The sequence below is a fragment of the Pinus tabuliformis genome, chromosome 2_1 (assembly GCF_031772625.1).
Source record: "Pinus tabuliformis cultivar Carrire ecotype Pingquan chromosome 2_1, CPIR1, whole genome shotgun sequence".
Classification (NCBI taxonomy): Eukaryota; Viridiplantae; Streptophyta; class Pinopsida; order Pinales; family Pinaceae; genus Pinus; species Pinus tabuliformis.
This window is the reverse complement of record NC_142299.1, coordinates 24,604,653-24,626,826: the sequence shown is the minus strand read 5'-3', so window position 1 is coordinate 24,626,826 and position 22,174 is coordinate 24,604,653. Positions and strand designations below refer to the sequence as shown.

General features: G+C 43.3%; 1 pseudogene; it reads left to right on the top strand.

The window, feature by feature from the left end:
• Nucleotides 1-659: 659 nt before the first annotated feature.
• On the top strand, nucleotides 660-21,875 carry LOC149198495 (uncharacterized; annotated as a pseudogene).
• Nucleotides 21,876-22,174: the final 299 nt, after the last annotated feature.

Sequence of the window (22,174 nt, the reverse complement as noted above, 5' to 3'; positions counted from 1 at the left end):
ATAATTCCACCAGCTGAAAACCTGCACAAGGGACAACGCATGCGTAAAATCCGTTCGAGACAATATAGACAATATGCATAAAAACATAGTAAAACTATATCGAAACCAAGCATATGGTAAAGACCATCATAAAAAACCCATATTTATGAAAAATAATATTTAATTTTCAAAATTTACCATAAATAGGGGGGTAAACAAATTTTTTACCATTGTTACCATTTGGAGCTGTGGAGAGCGACTTGGAGCTGTGAGGTTGATGAGCGAAATTCCACCTCGTACGTGCATCATCCTTCCTGAAGTCAGTTCCAGGTAAGTTCATCTTGCCTTACGCTCCATTTTGAAGTCTTTTTGCTGCATTTTGACGGTGGGAAATGGTTGTTTGAGCGGTTTTTTTGAAACGCATTCCGCTCTTGGTCAGCGCGGATTTCCCTATCGGGTCTGCGCTGATTGAAAAAACTTCCACAGGCCACTCCCGGATCAGCGCAGAAGAGTGATGTACTTCCGTGCTGACCCAGGAAAAATATCAAAGGCACCCATTATCAGCGCAACTATTTTAAAAACAGTCGCGCTGACACCACGCAACAAGTTTTTTGATAAAATTAACGTGTGAAACTTTATGAGCAAGGCCCTAATGAAATTTTTTGATCATGCAGGTTATAATGGCATTCGTTTGGCAGGAATGTGCTCATGATAACGAGGACATAGCGACTTTTGCCGATGCTAGGTGCCGAAGTGCATTGCAGGGGTGCGGGTTGCTTAAATTCTTCTTAACTCCACGCCTACGAGCACAACCTTACCTTATGGAACTCTTGATCAGAGCTTGGAATCCCACTGATGGGAAGTTCGTTATCCGAGGCCGAGACATCGAGTTTGATTACACAGACATCTATTTTTTGACCGGGTTGTCACGTAGAGGTGAGATGCCTATTCTGGAGGGGCAGCGACCCGGTGGTGATACTCTAGACATGCTGATGGCTCAGGTGTGCCCACAAGCACGCAAGTCGCGGAGTGGGAAGATAGCAATTCCTACGGTGGGGAACATCATCCTTCGAACTATGCTCTTCATGGTGACTCAGGCAGCGGGCTCCTAGGCCCAACACGAGGCCTCGAAGACCCATCTTCGACTGGCTCTCGAATGCTTGAATCCTACCATATTTAACTGGGCAGCGGCAGTAGCGGCAAATATGAAGAGACAACTGACCAACTGCCGTCGTGGTGAGTCAAAGAAGTTTGGCTACGGATCGATCTTACTCCCGCTCATGCTAGAGCGGGTGCCGGCATTGCAACTATAGGATATGGTCATGGACCCACCTAGAGGCCCTCATGAGACGAGGGCCACACGATGGGACCATGTCATGCCACGAGGAGGTGGCAGTCGACCAGTGGCATGGGGGTATACTTCCGAGAGTGGTTGGAGCGGCAGACTATTTTTGTGGAGGACTGGCTGTATGCTGGCCTAGACTTCCGTGGAGACCCAGACATGCCGCTGCCTGCTGGAGAGCAGTGGGATGACGGTGGTAAGACACTTGATCTCATTTTTTGATTTTCTATTTTTGTGATGTTTTTTATTTTTTCATGTACATGTTCTAATGACGAATGCTATGGTACGCAGGTGTAGCACCGACGAGACCCCTCGGCCTAGCCCCAGAGGCGCGGAGGGATGCGCAGGGCATTGGAGCTCTGGCCCTGGCTCCTCCGGGAGATGATACGATGGACACCATGATACAGAACCTCGAGGGCTTGCTGTCAGGGATTCCAGATTACCAGGGGATAGAGGAGGTCCCCATAGCGTCTCAGATCCATACAGTGCGAGTAGAACCTAGGATGCACCACCTTTTGAGGTGGGTAGCACGAGCGGCGGTGGATTATAGGGAGCACAACCCGCCACAGTAGATATCTAGGTCTTTATTTCCTACTGGTGAATTTTTGAGAGACATGTGTCTCAGATGTACAGAGAACACATGCCCTATTTAGACATGTACACTTATTTTTGAGTGCCTTGGTGTGCCACACGATATATATGTATATACATATTCATTTTGGATGGATCTTTTACATGTGATGATGTTTTTATATGCTATGCAAATGTCTAACACAAATGTAATCTAATGCACCAGTTGCATAACACGCGACCCACATATTTTATTTTTACGCAAGCTTAAAAGCACACATGACACCACATATGCAAACTATGCTTGGAAATGGATTTTATTTTATGTAAATTAAAAATCACACGCACACAACACACCTGTTAAAAACACACGTATGTACAAAAAATAGAGTGCGCACATGATACTCGTTAAAGTCAAGCCCATTTCGGGACTTACCCTTTTGCATCATTGTGTGACCAGCCTAGATAATGTAGGCGTCATCTCGGCCTGTTTCGCAAAATGATCAACGACACTGATGATCGGCCCATGCCCCCCGGCCGAGCGAGGGTTACCGGTTAGATAATCAATGCCCCCTGGTCAAAAGGGCCGAGGGTAGCAACAGTGTGCAATGGGGGATTAGAATGAGTGGAAATCAAACTGACCGAGGCAAGATTCGGAGGTGGGAGTGAGAAGACACCCATGAGGGCAGGGTCTTTAAAGAGCCTAGCTCCCACATTCTCTATAGGAATGGATGTATGCTCCACAAAAGGCACATTACCTTCGGAAGAGGAAGCGAAGAAGGAGAGCTGGTCTACCATGACAATTTTCCCCTGATGAGGGAAACGAATGACACGAAAGAGGGACGAAGCCACGGCATGCATGGCATATGTCCAACTCCGGCCCAAAAGGAGGTTGTAAGTAAGGTTAGCATCGACAACTTCGACCTCCACTTCGACCGTCTTCCCTTCCAAAGAGATGGGCAACCGTTGGAGGATACCATAAGGGCGAGATTCTCTTCTGTCAAAGGCTTCCAGTGTCGTTGGAGATTGACTCAAAGTCAGAGACCCAATAGCCTTCCAACAAGCAACAGACATAATGCAAGTTGACGTGCCTTCATCAATAACTGTACGATGAATCGTTTTCGAATTGATGATGACCTGAATGAGGAAGGCAATTTGGTGAGGCAATCTCGGTACATGGCTCTCGAGATCAAACGTGATCAAATCCGAGTCTGCCGGGTCTATGCCACCGATGGCCGATAGCAGGGACTTCCTCTCGGGGGGCAGTTCTGGAGAAATTCTAAAGCGGACATAGCAGACGGAGCCTAAGCTAAGTCCTCAATGATGCTGTAGTACTGGGCAACACGAGCATTAGGGTTGTAAGAAGCCTTCTGAAGTACACCTTTAGGAGGGGGTTGAATAGGCGTCTCAGTGCTAGGTCTCTCGATATGGAGCGGACCAGAACTAGACGGAGGAGCACTTGAGGGGACCTCAGGCTCCTTCCCGGTGGATGACGGATATTCCTTTGCTCGAGTCGTAATATGAACGGGAATCGTTCCAGCCATGAACACTTGGGAACCAAAGGGAGAAGAAGATGAGGATGGGTCGGCCACCATTTGCGTTTGCTGAGAGGGGAAAGGTTCTTTTAGAACCGCAGGAATCCCAGGGGCGCCTTTCAATAAACGACTAACTTCGGACCGCCTTGGGCAGTCTTTAGTATAGTGATCCTCATCACAGATAAGACAAGGATACTTCGGTTTACGTTTGGCTCCTTCCTCGGGTGGAGGTTTAGGGGAGTCCTGTCTAGGTTGCTCAGATTTATCTTTTGCTTTCCCCTTCTTTTTTCCTTTCGAGGATTTATCCGTCGTGGTGGACTGGACGGCGTTAACCTCAGAAGTGTTTCCAGAATTAGATTGACCCTGAGAAGTGTTTTCGTTAGGAGCATTCGATTTTTGCTTCCCAGGGTTCGCGGATGATTTCTTTGAAGATGCATTTACAGAGCCAATAACATCGTCAACAGATGGCTTTGGCGGAGCTTTGGATGTTCCGGGTCTCGGGGCATCTGGCAAATAATCATATAAGGTACCTGACTGAGAATAAAATAAGTCGAGGGACTCAACACGCGCGATAGCTTGCTCTTCAGTTACACAAGCTCCCATAGCAATGTCTCGCGCGATTTCAGTGACAAAGGAGGTTGTAAACCAATCGGTTAGGAGCTGATCAGGAATCCAGAACTTGATCAAACGATGACGCCGTCTCCATTCATGTATATGATCGGATATATGCGTGGTCGTGTCCTATTTAAGAGACGTAAGGAGATGTGTCCCTGTCTCATACCGAATGGGCAACTGAAAGTGAGTTAGAAATGCCATTGCCAACGAGTTGAAATCTTGAAAGGATCCGCGATTCAACTCAATGTACCACTTAGCAGCCGAGCTGGTGAGAGTCCTTTGGAAAAGGTGGATCCGGATGGAATCATCAAGCCACGAGTTTGACGAGCACCAAAGGTGATAGGTCATGACATGGGCTTGAGGGTCCTCTCCAGCTTTGCCATCGAATTTGGGGCAATCACCAGGTATCTTGGTTGGAACTGGTGGCCAATATGGATTATGAAGAATGGGATCATTAGTCAATTTGGACACATCTGGCAGTTCCAATGTTGCTAAGAAAGGTAACTGAGGATTGAAGGACATTTGTGGCCGTGGATAAGAGGTAGTACCAAATTTCCAACCAGGTGGCGGTTGCCCCCATGGACTTTGTCCGGACGGGCTCGGCCCATAAGGGTTCTGCCCATAGGGATTTTTTCCATAGGGGTTATGTTCGTAACCGGATGGTTGACTCTGGATCTTCCCCCCAGCACCCCATGGATTAGCAACTTGACCTACAGGAGCAACATACTGTTGCTGATAATTCTGATAAGGTGTGACCTGCATTTGTTGGTAATTTTGATACGGGGCCAACTGAGTTTGCCCCAGGGGTTGCTGGTAACCATACGATTGCTGAGGTCCATACTGTGTAACAGATTACCAGGGGATAGAGGAGGTCCCCATAGAGGAAGTCACTACTTACGCATCCCAGGACCCTTACGCAACACCCTCTGGCCCTGGCTCCTCCGGGAGATGATACGATGGAGACCGTGATACGGAACCTCGAGGGCTTGCTGTCAGGGATTCCAAATAACCAGGGGATAGAGGAGGTCCCCATAGAGGAAGTCACTACTTACGCATCCCAGGACGATACCCTCGAGGGTTTGCTGTCAGGGATTCCAGATTACCAGGGGATAGAGGAAGTCACTACTTACGAAAAGTAGTCCTCGATCATACTGGTCGGGCGGTTCTTTCGGGCATCGTTTTATACTTTTTCGGGCTCGAGAGACACAACTTTACGAAAAAGGACCCCCTGGAGTTTACTTTTCTGTTGTCTTTTCAGACTTTCTAAACAGGAAAAGACACCGAGTTCTTCCTTTGTCAGACTCGTTAAAACTTAATGACATCGGAGTCTGTCGAAATGACGCCTTTCAAGCATATGCTATCCCCGTCAAGCTTGTCATCAAAAATAACCGGGGTACTCGCCAGAAATGGTGGGGAAAATGGAGCCACAATCATTGTCGTGTCGACAGTATGTCGCTCTTGAACATGGCACTTTTTCGCATTCGTGTCCGGGTGGGAACCTCTCATCTTGTTTTCACACTGGCCTCCGTGGGTTTGGGTTCTCCTGTTTGACCTCTCATCTTCTCACTGCCTTGTCGCCATGACCCCTGATCATTTAATGTCAAATACTGCCAAGTCCGCCGTTGTGATGTCGATATGTTCAAGAGAAGTTGACCTCTGCAAGAATACTCAACCTCCCTCTGATACCTCACGCAAAATATCTTATCCTTCTCTGTCTCGTGTCGATGATGTGGGAAACATTACGGCCCACCTTCGATCAAGGTCACTTCCTGTCGACTTCAGCTCATTATCCAGGAAGTTGACCTAGAGACTCCCTTCAGGTGCCTTGGAGTCTGCATGCCTCAATGGCAGGTTCTTTGTGTTCGACACGAGGTTTTCATCATTGGCCTCCGATTGAATGATTTTGCGGGTGTTCGACGCCAGCTCATTGATTCACACGTCGTAGATTGTACCTATAGTACCTTGAGGACCATTGTCATTATTGGTGGTACCTCTCGCGTCTGTTAACAGTTTTCATCATTGACTGGTAATCAGACGATGTTCTGGCATGTTCGACTTCAACTCTTATATTCGCATGCTTGAACTTGTACTTTGTTCGAGTCGAGATGGAGCGCAAGACCCTGGATTTTGTCTATTGAAATCCAGGTTGCGATTTTGTGGATTATTATGATCATTACATGACTCATTGACGGATGGCTACGCCCATACCTGAGTCTTCATGGATGGCTGCGACCATACCTTTACTATTATCGCGATCTCATTCGCTGGGTGGCTCCATCCATACCACAGACCTCTTTCGTATGTCTTTTGGATGGCTGCGCCCATGCCTAGACTACATGTAATTGATTATCAGAGATATCAGTTGTACTTGCGTGCAGGTTCTTCTTGGTGGTGTTCCAGTTCAGTCAGTTTCATAAAGCATTTCACCCCTCCCACTCTCTCGGGCTTCATGCTTTAGGGGGCATCTGTTACACAGTAATTTGTCACTGTCTTCCTGTCAGTCTTCCTACTGTGTCATGAGACCAAATTAATCATGCTTGTTACACAACAATTTGTCACCGTCCCTATTACCTCTCACCTGCACACTGGAGGACTCATTCCGGGACCTGTGAGAAGTGACATGACCTGAAACCACTTGCATCATATTCCTCTAAGTATGAGCTTCATATTCCCTGAAGACATCTCTTGCAAAATACCCATGAAAACAGCTCTTTTTGCATTAGCACAGGTCCACAGTTCACTGCCCGCGCCAATGAGGGAAATCCTTTAAAAAGGGCGCGCCATTGGCGCTCTGTCTCAGAGTCGCACTCGCGCCAACCGAATTGAGTAAAGTTTTTTAACCAACAAGCTCCCGAAGGTTCTCTTCAACCCATTCACCAACTGAATCTATGTTGAGCTAGGATGGTTTGGCTTCGAATCTCCATAGAAGGGAAAGTGGTTTGCCACCTTTCATGGAAGTTTCCAAGTGATAAAGCCAATCCCATGAATAATGTGGTTGATCCTATCTCTTTCTTCTCTATCTATAAAAGCTTGCCTCTATGCCTTGAGCAAGCTAGTCATAGTTACAATAGTTCCAGTTCTAGCATAGTGATAGAGAGTTTGAAGCTGCAAGAGCCTTCTTTGCACCCATAAGGCCAAATCTAAGTAAGGAGATTCTTGTAACCCAAAGAGAGAGAGGCTTGTTCCTCATCCCAACAAGCTTTGCAAGACTTGTGTAGCTGACTGGGGTACTCGCCAGGAATGGTGGGGAAAATGGACCCATAATTATTGTCGTGTCGACAGTATGTCGCTCTTGAACATGGCACCAGTCTCCATTCGTGTCTGGGTGGGGACATCTCCTCTTGTTTTTACACTAGCCTCCATGGGTTTGGGTTACCCTGTTTGACCTCTCATCTGCTCACTGCCTTGTCACCATGACCTCTGCTCATTTGATGTCAAATACTGCCAATTCCACTGTCGTGCCGCCGATATGTTCAAGAGAAGTTGACCTCTGCAGAATTACAACCTCCCTCTGATACCTCACATAATTCTGAATCACCACAACATCTTTCCTCTATCTCGTGTCAATGATGTGGGAAACACTATGGCCCACCTTTGATCAAAGGTCACTTCCTGTCGACTTCAGCTCATTATCCAGGAAGCTGATCTAGAGATTCCCTTCAGTGCCTTGGAGCCTGCATGCCTCAATGGCAGGTTCTTCGTGTTCGACGAGAGGTTTTCATCGTTGGCCTCCGATCGAATGATTCTGCGTGTGTTCGATGCCAACTCACCTATTCGCATGCCGCAGATTGTACCTATAGTACCTTGAGGGTCATTGTCATTATTGGTGGTACCTCTCGCATCTGTTAACCGTTTTCATCATTGACTGGTAATCAGACGATGTTCATGCATGTTCGACTTCAACTCATGTATTCGCATGCTTGAACTTGCACTTTGTTCGGGTCGAGATGGAGCGCAAGACCCTGGATTTTGTCTATTGGAATCCAGGCTACGATTTGTGGCTTATTATGATCATTACATGACTCATTCACTGGATGGTTGCGACCATGCCTGAGTCTATTTATCGATCCTCTTTGGATGGCTGCGCCCATGCCTTGGATCTAGATTATTATCAGTACTCTATTATGGATGGCTGCGCCCATACCACATACATCATGTATTTGAGATATCAGTTGTACTTCTTTACGCAGGTTCTCCAGCGGCCGTGTTTTCAGTCACGCATGTTCTTGTAAATCATTTCACCCCTCTCTCTCCCGGGCCTCATTCTTTAGGGGGCATCTGTTACACAACAATTTGTCACCGTTTGTCACCGTCCCTATTACCTCTCACCCGCACACTGGAGGACTTATTTCGGGACCTGTGAGAAGTGACATGACCTGAAACCACTTGCATCATATTCCTCTAAGTATGAGCTTCATATGCCCTGAAGACATCTCCTGCAAAATACCTATGAAAACAACTCTTTTTGCATTAGCGTGGGTCCACAGTTCACTGCCCGCGCCAATGAGGGAAATCCTCTAAAAAGGGCGCGCCATTGGCGCTCTGTCTCATAGTCGCACTCGCGCCAACCGAATTGAGTAAAGTTTTTAACCAACAAGCTCCCGAAGGTTCTCTTCAACCCATTCACCAACTGAATCTATGTTGAGCTAGGATGGTTTGGCTTCGAATCTCCATAGAAGGGAAAGTGGTTTGCCACCTTTCATGGAAGTTTCCAAGTGATAAAGCCAATTCCATGAATAATGTGGTTGATCCTATCTCTTTCTTCTCTATCTATAAAAGCTTACCTCTATGCCTTGAGCAAGCTAGTCATAGTTACAATAGTTCCAGTTCTAGCATAGTGATAGAGAGTTTGAAGCTGCAAGAGCCTTCTTTGCACCCATAAGGCCAAATCTAAGTAAGGAGATTCTTGTCACCCAAAGAGAGAGAGGCTTGTTCCTCATCCCAACAAGCTTTGCAAGACTTGTGTAGCTGACTACCCAGCCAAAGGAGGATTTGACGTCAGAACAATGGTTGTATTCTTCTTTGTTATTTATTAATAATATATGACTATCATTATGGTTCCACTCTCATTGTCTTATGTTCGATGTTGAGTTATATCTTTTCTGACTAATATATAATTGCATCTACTAGATTTTATGCTCGTTTTCGTGTTGTTCTTTGCATGTGTAGGTGTCCAATCACAGAGATCGTGGGGATCATGACCGGCCAAGGCAAAGGAACGAGGGGGACATCTCTTCGACGAACACTAGCGTTGGAATCCAAGTAGGTTCTCACCATCCACTTCTTATTTGCAATTAGGAACTTGTGTGATAGCATTATGTGATTGTTGCTAGACCTGGTCTGGGCTAGTAGGGATCGTCTCTGTCCGCAGAGAGGATTTACCTCCACAACAATTTGTCGACTCCACTGGGGAGTTATCTTGTTGCTTGATTTGTAAACAACTTGGAGTTTGTCTTGTCTCTTTGGTTTCTCTTGTTTTGATTGCTTAGATAGCTTTCTGGGTTGGATGCTCTGTTGTCTCTTGTTGCCTGGTGTGTCTGGATACTGTCAACCAAGCCTTGGACTGCTTGCTTTTATTTTTAAGCTAGAAAACTTGATTGGCGCTCTTTTTTGCATGACAGTCGCGCCAATTGGTGCCACTTGCCAGTGTACAGCCCGCACCAATCCTCAATTGGCATTAGTTTTCCGCTTGACAGTCGCGCCAGGCCTGTGAACTTTTCTAGTTTGCTTGTTTGCAGCCTTCCAAGCTTGGGTTTTGTGTCTAGCTACACCTTTTTCAATCACTTGAGTGTGTCAGAGTCTTGTTTGACTGGTTTTGAGTTTTTTTGGCAAATTATTAATTTGATTTCCTTTGATCATTACTTGGAGGTTTGTCTCAGTCTTTTCACAATTTTTCATCTTTTTGCTTTTGTTTTTGCAAAAAAATTCCCCCCTCATTCGCCGGGGGGGGGCTAAATTGTGTATGAGTGTTAATCGCCTTTGAGTGTTTTTAGTTTATGATCTTTGGAACTCACACCCGTTTTTCTTGATTTGAACTTGATTGGTTCTTAGATTACATTAGAATCATCGTGTGTTTGAGAATTCTCTTGCATAGATCACACTTGCATAATTAGAATTCTCATTTTCAGGATATGAATGAAAAGTGTGCATAGATTACATTTGCATACTTTGGGTGTTTGCCATTTTCCACCGATTTCACATTTCAGCCCTAGGGCATCTAGTGGTTTTGTGCATTGAGCCTTCCGTAGGAGTCTTGGGTTCTTTGATTGTCCAGTCGACTTTGTGATTACTCTTTTGCACTTGCTCAGTGGTTGCCAAAGATTTTTATTGTTATTCAAGCGATTAGCTTCTTTTCCGCTTGGATTTCGCTTGGCTTCGTTTTGGCTTAGATCACATAGCTCATAGAGGTCTTTGTGTTTTCTTTTTGGTTTGAAGGACTGCCTTGGTGTTTTGGGGACTTGATTGCATTCTCATTGAGTGAAATTTGTCTCTTTTGCTCGGTGTTATTATCTCTCAAAATTTGTTTAGTGCACTTTGCCATTGAAAAAAAACGAAAAATCTCTTTTGCGTTGAATTAGTTAATTGAAATTAGAAGCTTTTCATTGATTAGTGATTTAAAACAAAAAAAAAAGTTTCGTTTATTTGTCATTAGCTGCATTAGAGTGGTTCTTGATTGTTTGTGGTCATTTTGTTTGAAAAATTCTCAACTCTCTCATAGTTAGTATTCATCGAACGAAATGATATTCTTTGGCATATAGTTTGCATTTAGGGAATTGTGAGAGATTACATACGGTAGGACCTGGAAATTGAAACTTAACTAAAGATCAACCATAAAATGAACTGAATGAACTTAAAAACGCATAGGAACATAACGCTCACTGATTAGAGGTCTAGGCTAGAGATGTGCTCCGGCGTCGTTAAACCTAGTCACTGTTGTTTCACATTACGGTTGGGTGATTCCTCCTTTTGTGACTCGATAGTGGTCTAGCACGGACTTGAGCTCCCACGTACCGTCGAGTATATAGGGGAGACCCCACTAGGTTATCATCATTTATCCACAGGAAGCCGTGTCTGCCACCTTATAAGCCGTAACGCACCGAACACAGCATTCGGGAAGATTGACTGCCGTACGGGAAATCCTTGGTTTTCATATGATTGCCAAGGTGTATATGCAGTTTTACGGATTTGTTTGGTAAACCCTTTGCCTAGTCTCTCCAGAGTAGTCACTTTTGATCCTTTTCGGACTCCTTAAAAGAAAAGGTTCACTTGAGTAGTTTGTCACTTCGTGCTCACAAAACATTCGAAGGCGACTAGAGTCACCTTTTTGTCCTTTTCTCGACTCTTAAAACATGAAAAGGTCAAGTTGTGTCCTTGCGTCTTAAAATTTATTTGGCCACGATTAACATTACCTGGTTAGATCTTGTTTGCGTTACCTTGAGTAGGCTTCTTTTCATTCTCGATGGCAACTTTTCCGGGGTTCACCAACCCAGGGATCCCCTCTGACGGGAACCCTGGTCATTTCGCTCCTTTTGGAAATGTTGGTGCTCCTTATATGGCGATGTTGTCCCTCCCAGGGTTAACTGTTGGGTTTCCGGTTTGGTTGTTCTCAACCTCTTTGGTCCCTGCTGTCTCATTGCCTAGTCAATCCGTCCCTCCACCTGAACAACATGATGTTGATTCTAAGGTGTATCTCTCCCCCTATACGCCCACTTCTACGTCCTCATCTTCTACTTCACCCGGTGAAAGTCTAGATTTGAGTGACCAGGTGGCTAAGAAGAAGAAGAAGAAGACGAAGAAGAAGAAGGCTCCTAAGGGATAGGTTACAAGTGCAGTTACCCCCTCGAGTATACCTGAAGTCGGGCCCCCTTCCGCTCCTCCGCGGAAGGTCAAGTTTCCTTGCCGATTATGCAAGGAGGACCATCTTCTTCGCGATTGTCCTGGCGTTCCTAGGGTACTAGAAGTATGGTATCACGATCCGGCCCGCTCCTCATCGTCCTCTGAAGCTCACGGCGATGCTACCTTATCAGTTGGGAATGGCAAGGAAAAAGGGAAGATTTGAATCCCCTGTAGACTTTGTGAAGACAATCATCCCCTTCACCTTTGTCCACTCATGAATAAAGCCTCCGTTGTCTTGGAAATTCTTACAGCTCCTTCACCCCAACTTCCCGTTGGTTATCAACGTCTCTCTGCAGCTGCAGATTGTCCCCCTGCTGACAAAGAGATTGCTTCAAATTCTTCTCTTGTCCAGGCCTCTCTTCCCGAACTCGGCTGTCCCCAGCCTGTTCCAGACCAACCATTGGTCGGAAAGAGTGTCGACTCGAGTCCGCCGCTCGCTCACTCTGTTTCGGAAGAGAATCACGCCCATGTTCTTCTCGTCTCTTCAGATTCCCCTGAGTCCTGAAATGACTCTCCTAACCCAGCTGCTCCCGAAGATTCTCCTTCAGTTCCTTTAGCACATGGGGGCAATCATACGATTCCTCCACCAAGTAGTCTGGTCGCTTCCTTTGATTGGAATCGCCTGATCGCAGGTCGCCTTCCATCCCATATGCCTTTCCAGATCACAGTACATGCCTGTGCTAAGGCAGTACCTGGCACTGTTTTGGATGAAGGGGCGTCTGTCAGTCTTATGCCATACACTACTTGGCAAGCTTTAGGTTCCCCGCAGCTTGGGCCAGTCACTCAGAATCTGTTGGCCTTCGACGGAGGAGCATGTCCATCTCTAGGAGTTCTCCCGAAGTTCCCTATTATTTTGGGAGGCAAAACCGTCTATATAGACGTCTTGGTTACCCAAGGTGTTTTAGACTTTAGTCTTCTCTTTGGTCGCGACTATGTTTATGCCATGGGGGCTCTCGTTTCTTTGCTTTTCCGTGTGGTTTGCTTTCCGCACGATGGAAGAATTATGACTATCGATCAAGTGTCATTCGTTAGTCCCCCGATGCCTCCTGCGCCGTTGTCGTCCCCTCCTAGTTTTCATCCACCAGTCGCATCTACCCCACCACAAATCAACTACGTGGACACCTATCCCATGCCTAGATCCAGTGATGCTGCCATCGTGCATAGTGTCCTGGGGGCATTGGGCCCTGACTTCCAAGATGTTTTCCTTCCACCGGGAGTGGCAATCTTGGAAGCCCCAACTTTCTATTCATTATGATGAAGTTCGAGATGGAGCATAATTCCTTTCCGGTGTCAAGCTCCTTAAAAAATGAAACTAGGTTTGGTCATAGCATAGTTCCTGATCTTGTGTCAAGCTCGTTACAAAATGAAACAAGGGTTATGAGGATAGTTCTTTTACTGTGTCAACCTCATTAAAAAATGAAACAACCCCTTTTCCCAATTAAGTCTTTGATTAAGATCTCGTACAATCCAAGTCGAGTCTTTCTAAGATCTCGAAAGTGAACCTTCATTCCATCCACTGTGTTGACTGCAATGAAGCTTGGGGGGCATGTACCTCGTTTTGCGTCATTATGCTGGGGGCATGCGAACTCATAACAAGCATAGTTTTTCGTTTCAAGCTTGTGTAAACATGAAACCGAATCCAAGAAAAGTTCTCCATGGTTCAAGCTTGTGTAAAAATGAACCCATACCCGATTTCTCGTGATTGCCATTTTTATCCGCTGAATTCTGCTAGATGAGCCTTGGTTGTTTTCATTCCATCGTCGCCATCTCTTTGGCCGATCATATGACTTCACTTGGTTGTTTTTCCTTTCCTGAGGAACCGCAGAAATGAGTGGTTTTATTAGCCAGCCTCTTGACCATTACATGTTTTGAGCAGTTCCACCATTGCCGGAACCAGTTGCTACCCTTTATACCACTCGTTCCTCTAGGACGAGTCTCCTTTAATCTCTTTTCTGACTCGTAAAATATGAAAAGATTGCCGAGTATTTTTCCCTTTTTGACTCGTTAAAGAGAATAAAAATGGAGGTCTGCTTTTCAGCTGTCTTTTCAGACTCTCTAAATAGGAAAAGACGCCGAGTTCTTCCTTTGTCAGACTCGTTAAAACTTAATGACATCGGATTCTGTCGTAATGACGCTCACAAGCATATGCTATCCCCGTCAAGCTTGCTAAAAATAATTGGGGTACTCGCCAGGAATGGTGGGGAAAATGGATCCATAATTATTGTCGTGTCGGTAGTATGTCGCTCTTGAACATGGCACCAGTCTGCATTCGTGTCTGGGTGGGGACATCTCGTCTTGCTTTTACACTAGCCTCCATGGGTTTGGGTTACCCTGTTTGACCTCTCATCTGCTTATTGCCTTGTCACCATGACCTCTGCTCATTTGATGTCAAATACTGCCAAGTCCACTGTCGTGCCGCCGATATGTTCAAGAGAAGTTGACCTCTGCAGAATTACAACCCCCCTCTGATACCTCACATAATTCTGAATCACCACAACATCTTTCCTCTGTCTCGTGTCAATGATGTGGGAAACACTATGGCCCACCTTTGACCAAAGGTCACTTCCTGTCGACTTCAACTCATTATCCAGGAAGCTGATCTAGAGACTCCCTTCGGTGCCTTGGAGCCTGCATGCCTCAATGGCAGGTTCTTCGTGTTCGACGAGAGGTTTTCATCGTTGGCCTCCGATCGAATGATTCTGCGGGTGTTCGACGTCAGCTCACCTATTCGCACGCCGCAGATTGTACCTATAGTACCTTGAGGTCCATTGTCATTATTGGTGGTACCTCTCGCGTCTGTTAACAGTTTTCATCATTGACTGGTAATCAGACGATGTTCATGCATGTTCGACTTCAACTCATGTATTCGCATGCTTGAACTTGTACTCTGTTCGGGTCGAGATGGAGCGCAAGACCCTGGATTTTTTCTATTGGAATCCAGGCTGCGATTTGTGGCTTGTTATGATCATTACATGACTCATTCACTGGATGGCTGCGACCATGCCTGAGTCTATTTATCGATCCTCTTTGGATGGCTGCGTCCATGCCTTGGATCTAGATTATTATGTACTCTATTATGGATGGCTGCACCCATACCACATACATCATGTATTTGAGATATCAGTTGTACTTCTTTACGCAGGTTCTCCAACGGCCGTGTTTTCAGTCACGCATGTTCTTGTAAAGAATTTCACCCCTCTCTCTCTCTCGGGCCTCATGCTTTAGGGGGCATCTGTTACACAGCAATTTGTCACCGTTTGTCACTGTCCCTATTACCTCTCACCCGCACACTGGAGGACTCATTCCGAGACCTGTGAGAAGTGACATGACCTGAAACCACTTGCATCATATTCCTCTAAGTATGAGCTTCATATGCCCTGAAGACATCTCCTGCAAAATACCCATGAAAACAACTCTTTTTGCATTAGCGTGGGTCCACAGTTCACTGCCCGCGCTAATGAGGGAAATCCTCTAAAAAGGGCGTGCCATTGGCGCTCTGTCTTAGAGTCGCACTCGCGCCAACCGAATTGAGTAAAGTTTTTAACCAAGAAGCTCCCGAAGGTTCTCTTCAACCCATTCACCAACTGAATCTATGTTGAGCTAGGATGGTTTGGCTTCGAATATCCATAGAAGGGAAAGTGGTTTGCCACCTTTCATGGAAGTTTCCAAGTGATAAAGCCAATCCCATGAATAATGTGGTTGATCCTATCTCTTTCTTCTCTATCTATAAAAGCTTGCCTCTATGCCTTGAGCAAGCTAGTCATAGTTACAATAGTTCAAGTTTTAGCATAGTGATAGAGAGTTTGAAGCTGCAAGAGCCTTCTTTGCACCCATAAGGCCAAATCTAAGTAAGGAGATTCTTGTCACCCAAAGAGAGAGAGGCTTGTTCCTCATCCCAACAAGCTTTGCAAGACTTGTGTAGTTGACTACCCAGCCAAAGGAGGATTTGACGTCAGAACAATGGTTGTATTCTTCTTTGTTATTTATTAATAATAGATGACTATCATTATGGTTCCACTCTCATTGTCTTATGTTCGATGTTGAGTTATATCTTTTCTGACTGATATATAATTGCATCTACTAGATTTTATGCTTGTTTTCGTGTTGTTCTTTGCATGTGCAAGTGTCCAATCACGGAGATCGTGGGAATCGTGATCGGCCAAGGCAAAGGAACGAGGGCAACATCTCTTCGATGAACACTAGCGTTGGAATCCAAGTAGGTTCTCACCATCCACTTCTTATTTGCAATTAGGAACTTGCATGATAGCATTGTGTGATTGTTGCTAAACCCTGTCTGGGCTAGTAAGGACCGTCTCTATCCGCAAAGAGGATTTACCTCCACAACAATGCTCATGCTCTGTTTCCAAATGACCCTCTTTGCCAAAGTTCTTCTATCATCGCGATTGTTGTAAAAATAAACGCGCTAATGAGCGCTTCAAAACAAACCGAATGCGCTGCCAGCGCGAAAGTACACGTGATTCCCGTGCTGGTCGAGTTTCATGAAACAACGTGACTATTTCTCATATTTGATCATGCTGACATGACTTTCTTCGTTATTCAGCAGCGATGTCAGCGCTCCAGTGCGGTTATTCACCCGCGATGATCCAGTCTGGGCGAGTTTGTTCTAATAGCCGGCCTTCCAGATGACTCTAGACCTGTTTGTTGGCCTTGTAAATGTCGCCCTCCCTTCTCTGGCATGTCTATTTTGTCATTTGTGCCACCTTCCTTGGAAATAAGCTCATCCTCCCACCATTCATGGAGACTCCTTCTCCTATTTAAGCCTCCACCATTGCCATGAGCTGCTAGTTTTGGAATTCATAGTGTTTGGTGTGTTGCTGATAGTGTGTGAGCTTGATAGGTAGCTGGTGTGACAAGTGTGAGATTGCTAGAGAGCTTAAGGAAGGTTGTGAAGTGTTTTGATCTTGTGTAAACTTGTGTGAGAGAGAGCTTTGTCTTGGGAGATCTACCTTCAAGGGTGAATGCTTGAGGGACTTGCTGGCTGGACCCTCTTGAGAAGGATTTGACATCAGAACTATGGTTGTATTCTTCTTTGTTTATCAATAATAGACAACTATCATTATGGTTCCACTCTTATTGTCTTTATGATGGTGTTTGAGTTATATCCTTTATGACTGATATATAGTTGCATCTATTGGATTTTATGCTTGTGTTTGTATCGTTCTTTGCATGTGCAGGTGTCCGTGCACGAGGATCGTGAGGATTGTGACCAGCCAGGGCAAAGGAACGGGAGCATCAACTCTTCTACAAGTACTAGCGTTGGAATCCAGGTAAGCCTTCATCATTGGTATTTCATTTGCAATTAGGAACCTGCGTGTTAGCGTTGTTTGATTGTTGCTAGACCCTATTTGGACTAGTAGGGATCGCCTCTTTCCGCAGAGGGGACTTACCTCCACAACAACTATACTACAAAGTGTTAAAGTAACTTTTCTACCTTGCCCCATCAAATGTATGCAATTCTGATTCTCTTTTTCCTTGACCTAGTTCACTCATCAAGTGTGTTGGGCCTCAAAATAGTCCCTATTCTCACTCCATTATTCATCAATACCTTCACATTACTTCCATATTACCTTCATGTCACCTCCATTCCACCTCCACATCATTACATTTACCTCATCATTTGGTTATAACTATGCTTTTCCAAAGTTTATTAATTCTTAACATTTTTAAGTGGATTTATGGTTAAACTTTAGAAAATAATAAGCTTATACTTGTACCTAACAATTAGAATGAGTTTTTTGACATGTGTAGGTACAAAGGAAGCTTCCAAGGCATCTTTATGTGGCACTCTATGTTCAAATTCGAAGTTGAGGAGATCATGGACCTCATGGAGAAGATCATGGACCTCATGGAGGATAGGGTTATGTGTCACCATTGGTTGAAAGATATGTGGATTTGAAGAGGGAATGGCGGATCATCATTATGAGTTTGTTATCATAGCTTTTGTATAAATAGGAGTGTTATCTCCTTCATTTGTAATCTTCATTTTGTAATCTTAAGTATCTTATAGGTTGGTAATGAGAAGTTAGATTGGAGAATCATTGTAATGGTTGTAATTGAAATTTGCAATTGATGATGAATAAAACATAGCTTCTTTGATCTTCTACATTTGACTTCTCTTTTGGTGTGCTTTTGATTTCTTGGAAGGATCCCCATTGCCTAGTAGGTACACTTTTATTTTGGTAGGCTTTTATTTTATGTTTGTGAATTTTATTAAATTAAATTATTAGGTTCATATGTTTGAAATATTAACGAATGACCTTTCGTAAGAAAGTATTAATGTTTCATTCAATGAATCTGATTTGTTATTTAATGTTTGATTTCATTAGTTTAAGTTTCTGATTTATATGCTTGAGATATAAATGAATAGTCTCTTGTAAGAGAGCTTTAATATTTCATGCAATCAATCAAAATTAGATTTTGTTGATTAAGATAATTAGAAATATTAATGAGCAGTCTCCTGTAAGGGAGCTTTAATATTTCTTACACTTATCACAATGTCTTTTACTTTTTAGATTTCAATTTGTTAAATGACTGAATAGGTGTTGGAGATCCCAATGAAAGACCTCCTGTAAGGGAACTTTGGCATTTCTTCACCTAGCTTAGTATAGTTTGTCTCTAAGTCCATATATATTGGATGATCCTCAAAAGTTACTTACCCGGATTGATAGTAAATGAAAATCTAATTTGCATCCGCATTTTAGACCAAACATTTTGGCGTCGTTGCCAGGGAGGATGATTTGAAGATAGAATTAGGAAGTTATTTTTATTCAATTTATTTTTATGGACTAACTTGTGAAACTTGGTGATAGCAGGATCTTCATAACAAAGTTCAAGTTTGAGCATTTTTTTTTCCGTACTTAGTTTCAAATTCAGTCTTTTTAAACCCCCCATTTCTTACTAATTCATCTACGGATGAGAATTTGAAGATGTCAAACAGGTACTTCTTGGAGAGCAAGAACAATATCAAAGATTGGTTTCAAAATAACCTTGCGCCAAATCCAAGTTTCAAACAGGTTACTCACATCCTTGCAAACAGTCAGGTAAGAATTTTAAATTTAGATGTGAGCATTTTTGAGTTTTTAGTCTGTAGATGGCTTCACTGGAAGCATGCTTTTACCTAGGAAATAAAAAAAAATCTCTCAAGTTAATGTAGAATATATTAAAATAAAAAATAAAACAAGATCTCACAGAATTTTCTTTTAGTCTTGTTTAAAAAAAAAAATCATCATGAATAACTTAAAAGAGTTACTTCATCATCACATTTCTATATCTTGTTTCTGTATCATGGGTAGGCTAGGAGCTTGATTATCGGAAAGCTTTGTCTTCCGAGAGTCTAAATGCCCCCGCGACATTGCAGAAAGAGTGTAGATAATGCGAGGTTTGATCGCAGATCTTGATTGTGTTTATTATCCATCCACGCTAACCTGCATAAATAAAAATAAATCAAGAGATTAGTATGCTCTCTTCCTGCACTTCGTGCAATCAGGAAGATCAGAAAATCTATCGATTTATTTCACATAAAAATACTCTCGTTGGAAAATTGATCTGCTATCTGACAATAAAGAATTTTGTGAATGAGAAAAAGATCGTCTTTAAAAACTAAATAAAATTTAGTTTTTTTGTTTGAATTTTAGTTTAAAAAATAATAAAAATAAATAATGAAAATAAAAATTCCCACATAATAATAATATATATCATATATATATTATTATTTAAAAAAAAAAAAAAATTCTAAAAACTAACCATTCTTTTAGATATAGGTCCAATTTCATTTTTTAAATAAAAAGAAAAATATAAAAAACAAGCTGTAATCTTGGCATGCTGATAAACACCTTCAGAATACCTCTCTCTGCACTAGTTCTCAGTGAAGATGAAACCATCCTAGAAGCCAATCAAATGATCATGACTTCCTTTACTGTGAAGGCATATAAGGTTGTGGCCTTAATATTCTAAACAAGTAATCATGTATCTCTGGTAGTAAGCGTTCCACAAGAGAAGGGTAGCTAGACATGTTAGACATCTGTTCATGATGCTCCAGAAAGTACAGAACACACATATGGCCCAAAAATTCCCAATTACAAACCGCAGGAGGGTTTATTCGTGGAATATTAGATTGAATGATCAAATGCTGAGTGCTTGCGTTCGTAGCTACCTTATTACAGGAGAGGCTCTTGGGCATAGTTTTAGAGTTCATAATGGACGACTTAATATATCTTCTGAAAGATGCAGTTGAATAGGAGGCTCTAGAAGAAGATAATTTTAGGGTTTGGAAAAGGAAATGAGAGTTGAATAAATGGGGCCCTGCTGTTGTCCTCTAAGAACAAATGTTCTTGTTAATTATGGCTTAGGCCTTTTTCAAGGATGTTACTGCATTCCTGGCTGTGCAAGTTGTACTCGTGGAGTGCTGTGTGCTTCTAGAGCAGAAGAGATAGATTCTTCTTCTATGCAAGATGGGATGCGTGTTCAGATAGCTTCTGCTGGACTACTGACAAGATAAAATAAGAGTGGTCATGTTCAGAGTCGGGAGTCTCAACTTTTGAGAGTAAGTTCTGATGAAACTCAAGGTGAAGAAGCAGTTCCATTTCAAAATTAGAAAAATGCAGAAAACAAGAGTGAATTATCAGATTACAAACCCAATTACTCCCATCGCCTCATAGTGGATGCCAACATCCTCAGAAAGCAACCCCTTAAAAACATCAGTTTTAAAAAGAGATTTCTGATCGAACCAGGACAAATCTAGAAAAACAAAGAAATGGATTTTCTCCGAAACAGAATGAATTACATAACCCAGAAATCATTTGCTTGAATTCCTAATGGTTTGAGAGGAAACCGCGGTTCTTCGGAACCCTATTTTGATAACTGCGTGAAAGAAAAAACAGTTTTTACAATTAATGTGCAGAGAATTACGGGTTTTGCTGGCAGTGAAGCAAATTTTGAGCGATTTGAGTGATTTTGCATGCAGATTTATTGGCTCGATTTGAGCGATTTGCACCCTCACATGTTGCCTGGCTCAAAATGAGCATCTACAAACCAAAGTCAAGAAAGCCAATACGCCCATCGTGAAGCTGTCAAAGCATTTTGATCTGGTCTCTCTCTCTGCTTATTTGTTGAGCAGAAAGGGTTCCCCGTCTCTTAAATTGGATCCATCTGCTTCAATTATTCCATGTTCTGTTATACATCCGGATTCAGCCTCATGTTTAGCACATAATGGCAATGCAATGTATTCAATGTTCAGGAAGACATATCCATTATATTTCTCATTGACGTTTGTGCCGTATGTTGTCCTTCATCTTCAAAAGTTTATGGAGTCTCCCATGCGGACATGTTGGAATGCTATTAATGGGGTTGTGCGCTCTACATCAATCCTGTCGGCCTTTGTAGGAATATTTCAGGGAGTTATATGCTTGCAAAGAAAGGTTTTAACAAGGGACCATAAGCTTGTGTATTGGTTTACTGGAGGCATGGCTGCTTTGTCTGCCTTGCTAGAGAGGAAGAGCAGACGAGACGAATTAGCTCTTTATGTGCTTCCTCGAGCTGCAGATTCATTGTGGTATATTTTAGTGAACAGACATCTACTTCCAGATATAAGAAACGCTGAAGTGGCACTTTTCTGCCTATGCATGGGAGGAATAATGTATTATATGGAGTATGAACCAGATACAATGGCCCCTTTCTAAGAGGGCTGATAAAGCATTTTCTTGCTTGCCGAAGAAGTACAGCTGACCAGCCTCCCAACCTTGGGGCTTCATATTCCTATGTCAACACCTTGAACTCTGGACATACTGCAAATTCAGAAGATAAACATGCCAGAAACTCACGCAGTACATCAAGGACAAGAGAAGAGTTGAATCTGGAAGCCTTTTCTGGACTCTGACCACAATTTTGACAAGGGAATCTCTTTTATTTAAGTGGAGTGCTATGATTTCCAATTCCTTTTTCCTACTATTTTTCATTTTCCACAAAAAAAAACCTGTTTCTACATATCATTGAGTCAAAGTCCTAGAGTTTAATAATCTTTAAAAAAACACCTAGAGACTTGCATGCCTTAATGGAAAGTACTCTTGCCAATGAACAATGGAAGTACATTAATATTCCTTGTTCATTGGATCTTGTAGGTGACTCGACCACAACAAATTTATTCGTACCTACAAAGATGTGTTAGGCATCTTGACTCCCATTGGAATCAATGGTGGGAGCTCTCATGTTGGCTAGTGGC